The 5,593-nt window shown below is 41.6% G+C and overlaps 1 pseudogene; it reads left to right on the forward strand.

The window, feature by feature from the left end:
* The first annotated feature begins 3,682 nt into the window (after nucleotides 1–3,682).
* Nucleotides 3,683–4,353, forward strand: LOC106522485 (uncharacterized; annotated as a pseudogene).
* Nucleotides 4,354–5,593: the final 1,240 nt, after the last annotated feature.

Below are 5,593 nucleotides of genomic sequence, written 5' to 3' on the forward strand. Positions count from 1 at the left end.
CAACAGGGGCTCTGCTGACCGCGATCCAGTCTCATGCATTCAATCAGAAATTTGATCCCTGGCAATGACTCTAAACGGGACATGCAAATCATGATTTTCTGAGTCTCTGAGAGAAACAACTTCACATCGCTGCTTTCAGCATCGAGTCTAGGTGATGGAGTTATACTGCAACAGAAACTATGATGGGATTTTTAATGCAAATAAAAAGTCTAACATTCCTTAAATGCAGGGGCGGTGCTAGTCTGTTTGGTGCCCTGGGCGGACATCTTCGTTCTATCAGCCTGCATGTGTGTCAGCCCGCACCAAGGGCACCCACTACCCACAAGCGAAACCAATTTGTAGGCTAAGATACATGAAAGAATGCACTTTTTTAGGRGAGGGTATAGGGGAAGGGCCGGGTGCTTGTGACGCCCTTGATGAAATACCGCCTTGGTCAATTGCCCACCTCAACTATCAGGAACTGCCACTGCTTAAATGAATTCACATCACCTGCTGCATTTTATCCAAAGTTTTAAACTAAAATCATCTTGTGTTGAGAAGAGATGGACTTATAGATATTTTGTTCAAATCTTGTAAATGCTGATATGAATGATCTTGTGCAATGCACTGTAAGATGTTTTACTGCTCAGAGGCTGTGTTGAGATTGATTATTAGCTACTACCATGCCGCTTTTTAGTTTAGTGTCTGTAAAATTAGGTCATTTTTGTAAGCACAAGCATTCAAATTTTAAATAGTGATTGATGATAGATGCTCCATTTCTGAAAAAAAAAAGACAGATGAGATAAGGGGAGATCACTTAAAAGGATGTGGCCCCCAAGAACATAAGTCTCAAAGTGCTTGAAAAAGACATCTGATGAGATAATTAAGTCAACACAATGCTTGTGTGCCTGCAGTTGTTGCTCACCTCTAACCCTAAATGTTTTTCCATGCCTCAGGTTCAGGGAGATATGYACTGTGCTGGAGATCTATTCATTTTCAAATTATTTTATTATTCTCTAATTCACACCCAGTATTTGTATATTTGTACATCCCTGTAAATGGCTCACGAGCTGCATTTCCATTGCAAATGTGYGCAAAACTTTGTCGATATTCTGTCAATGTTGAAAAAACAGTTTCGCAATTTCAGTGTTTCCATTAAGTAAGAAACGCTATTAAAGTCACATGTGAATATGCTTGTTCTCGCGATAATTCATTACAAACATGGCAGCAATGGATGTAAACACATAGCATATTGTTACCAGGACACTAGCGCTCATCATCAGCCATCAGAGGAGACGTCGGCGTCTGATCGAGGCTTTGGAGTGACAAGCCCCTTATACTTGGGAGTGGCTATGTATGCTGTGTTTTTGAGAAAATGTAGTCGGTGAGTTTAATACTTTCTTTTACTACTTTGGTGATTTCACTACTATTTTTACTTCCTGTTATCTTCTTCTTCTTCGTCATCTTTTCGCCAGTAGAAACAGCCGGTTCTTGATCACGTGACTCCCGTGATGCGAAAAAAGTGTTTCCGTTGCAGTTTTGCAAAATATATCAATTTCAATACGGCAGAAAAAACACCTCTTCCTAGTGCAAAACATTTTGTCGAAAAACTTTTTTTTTTTTCGAAATTGACGTGTTTCCATTGAGCAAATATTTTTTCGACATTCGAATTTGCGCATTTTTATGGTCAATGGAAATGCAGCTACCTGTCCAGGGTGTACCCTGCCCCTCGCACTGTGACTGCTGGATATGGGCACCAGTGACCCACGCAACCCTGAAAAGGAAGAAGCGTGTACAGAAAATGGATGGATGGATGGATGGATGGATGGAAATGCAGCTAGACTACGCACAATATGCCTAAATAACTCTTGACATGATGCTAATTTGTAGTTATCCTACCTGTTGCTGGCCTTCAGTTCATATACTGAACACATCAAGTGGAAAACTTTGATGTCATCTCCAGTAATGTCCATCACCATTCACACTTTGATTCTAAAGGGTCCASTATACATTAACAAGATGTGAGATGGAGGATCTGGCTTTTGTAATTGAAGACTGTCTCTTTCTCATACTCTAAAGAGAACCAATAGGACATTAATCCTGATACATCTGCCCACTGCAGCACACGTCACATGAAACCATAATCATTCTGGGTGGCGCTGTTGACAGAGTGAACGTTTATTTTCAGGTGATGTTGGAGGAGAAAGATCTGGTATTTCTGTTGCTAACCAAGGAGAAAAGAYATTTTGTAAATCCTGGTCATCGCAACCATGGCTGCCCGGGGRGAGGCACACTTCCATCCAGTCTGCACTGCCATGGAAAGTCAGTTGTCATTGCTGTCTCCTGCATGCACAAAATTATCCAATCTCATTCTATGTGTTATTTACTATCTTTATAAGTTTTATTTAAAGGGTTGGTATTGTGCGAAATCAACTTTTTTTTATCATAATTGTGTGTTATATTGTAATGCCCCATCAAACACTTACCCAGAGTGTTGCTTTGATTCATTCATGCATGTTTGAGAACTTCTTGAATCTTCTGGTAGCCATTTGGGGCCTACACACTTGCTGGTACAAAGCATTGCCTATATACACAAAGCGTCTTGCTGGAGATCAGTCCCAAGTTGAGTTCACGCCCCACAGAGCACCCCTCCCCTGAAGCATTGTTGTGAAGATGGACTGAAGTGGGAGTGAAGGAAATGGTAGAAGGTTCATAAAGACACAGATGCCACTTTCAAGGTGTTTAGATAGGCCATGACGCAAAGTCAAATTTATTCTTAATAAATGCAGCTTTTTTCATAACAGCTGAAGGTAATAGATACTAGATTGTGGTACGGAAGTGAACTATGTGCCTGGAAAAACATAACCCCACCAAGTTTCTTTATAATTTTTACTGAAATAGTTGTAATGTTGGCTGTATTTTCTCACAGCTTCAGCCAGCAGATTCTCTCAGAAGCCACTTTACATAAACAAACATGCCCACAAAGCTCTGACCAATCACACAATACTSAACACATAGTGCAGTAAGAACTTGTTCAAATTGGGGAAAATGTACAAGACAGGGTCTTAGCAAGTAGTAAGAGTAGCAAACTACAAATTTTCATCACACATCCACATAAGTAAAACACAAGAGGCTGACGAGATGCTGAGAYGCTGACAGACRCCGACAGTGAAAGACTGCTCCGCTAACAAGCACCACAAAACTTTAGTTTTCAATACGTCTCCTCCGTACAYCTGCTCCTGTTTTCAAGAGACAGGGTGAGGTTAGACGTGGYGTATCATATTATTTCATTTTTCTGCTTTGCTGGTGGTGCTTGGCAATTTGTTTGTTTGGGAATTTTTTTAACTCACAGGGTTATCTTCCTTTGCACGGTTCTACTTCCAGTCCTAAATCATTATTGATGTAGTTTCTTCTTATTGGGACTGTGCTTAAAACATCTTTTATTTTCAACACTTCTTGGTTTATTTGTGTTTTTTCGGGATCTTGTAGCCCTCGCTAACGTTTGCTTAGCATCATGGCTACTTCTCCGAGCTTGGCTTTCCTCACTTGCTCCGTGTGTGAGATGTTTAGTCACTCCCCTGCCTCTTTTAGCGGTGGCAACACATGTATTAAATGTGGACTTATGGCAGCTTTAGAGGCGAGGCTGTCTGAATTAGAAGCTCGGCTTTGCACTGTTGAGAAACCAACAGCTAGCCAGGCTAGCATGGAGCCACCGAGAGAYGCCTCTCCTGTAAGCGGTCCCTCGGTGCAGCCTGTGAGGCCACCGCCCCAGGCTAGCTGGGTGATGGCCCRGAAAAACCGCAGTGCTAAAGCTAAAGCTCCCGACCGTCAACTCGTTCATGTTTCAAATCGCTTCTCCCCACTCAGCGACACTCTGGTCGAGAAACAGACCCTGGTTATTGGCAGCTCCATAGTCCAAAATGTGGATTTAGGGACTCCAATGGCCATGATTAAATGTACTCCAGGAGCCAGAGCGGGTGACATTGAGTCCTATCTGAAGCTGCTAGCTAATGTTAATACAGTTAGTACAGTACGGTAGTGATTCACCTCGATGGAAATGACACTTGGTTACGTCAAWTGGAGGTTACTAAAATTAACGTTGCTTCKGTCTGTAACTTTGCAAAGAAGATGTCGGACTCTGTAGTTTTTTTCTGGCCTCCTACCTAACCTGACTAGTGATAAGTTTAGTCGCATGTTTTCATTTAACCGCTGGGTATCTAAGTGKTGTTCTGAAAATGTCGGCTTTGTGGATAACTGGAGTTCTTTTGGGGGGAAACCTGGTCTGATGTGGAGAAATGGCATCATCCCACCCTGACTGGAGTCGCTCTACTCTCTAAGAATCTAGCTAATTTTGCTGACCACAGAACTTATTGACAATCCTGGGTCCAGACTAGTAAGCAGAGTTGTAGTCTTACACACCTCTCTGCTGCTTCTCCTTTATTCCCTATCCAAACTCCCATTAGCATTGTGTCAGCCCCACGGACCAAATTGAATAAATGTAAAAACTCTAGAAAAATAAATCATAAAARTCTTATAAAAATAAACACAGTTACTTTACCAGAACAAAAAAATAAAACTATTAGGTGTGGTTTATTAAATATTAGTTCTCTTTCTTCTAAGTCTCTGTTAGTTAATGATCTGATAACTGATCTTCATATTGATTTATTCTGTCTTACTGAAACCTGGTTAMAACAGGAGGATTTTGTTAGTATAAATGAATCCACCCCTGCAAATTATTTAAATTTTCATGTTCCTAGAACAACAGGTCATGGTGGAGGAGTAGCTGCAGTTTACAMGTCAGAACTATTAATTAAGGCTAAATCTAATATTAGTTATAATTCATTTGAGTCTTTGTCTCTCAGTCTTTCTCATCCAAATTGGAAAGACTGAGGGACTGAAGGCTTTCTTTTTGATAAATCATATAGTTAGACTTGGGTTTCCTGAATTGTTCTTCACTTAGACTTGGACTGCTGGAGCACAAACTGAGCACTTTTTTCACTCTGCTGTTGTCTTTAGTCTCTCTTCTCTACATGTTTATTGTTATTATTTCTAYCATGTTTTTTCTTTGTCTTCCAGAAGAAGATGCACCTGGACCAGTCACGGACCAGTTCTTCTGTGTTTGTCTGTGTCTCTTTCTTGTCCCCCAACCAGCCGGTCGAGGCAGATGGCCGCCTGTCCTGAGCCTGGTTCTGCCGGAGGTKTCTTCCTGATTAGCAGGGAGTTTTTCCTCTCCACCRTTTGCTCAGGATGGGAGACTGTGATGAAGTGATTCAATGCAGCCTGCTGGTTTCTTCTTTAGATTATTCTTTTTATGTAGAGTACCCTGAGACAACGTACTGTATGTTGTGACTTGGTGCTATATAAATGAATAAACTTAAACTTGAACTTAAACTTAAACAAGAATGGCCCCTCTCACTGAGTATAAATCAGGCTTTAGGCCCCTGCGGGTCCTTGTTCTTTCTTGGCCCCCAGCAGCCCTTGGCTCATTGACCTCTACACGTTTCAAGTAGCCCCTCTAGCTGGTGAGGGATTGTGCATGAGACAAGGCCCAAGCAGAAACATGGGAAGGTGGGTGGGGGTTCAGAAGCAATAGAGAGGAGCACTTATTCAGGAA

This window comes from Austrofundulus limnaeus, unplaced genomic scaffold, assembly GCF_001266775.1.
Source record: "Austrofundulus limnaeus strain Quisiro unplaced genomic scaffold, Austrofundulus_limnaeus-1.0 Scaffold3, whole genome shotgun sequence".
NCBI classification, from domain to species: Eukaryota; Metazoa; Chordata; class Actinopteri; order Cyprinodontiformes; family Rivulidae; genus Austrofundulus; species Austrofundulus limnaeus.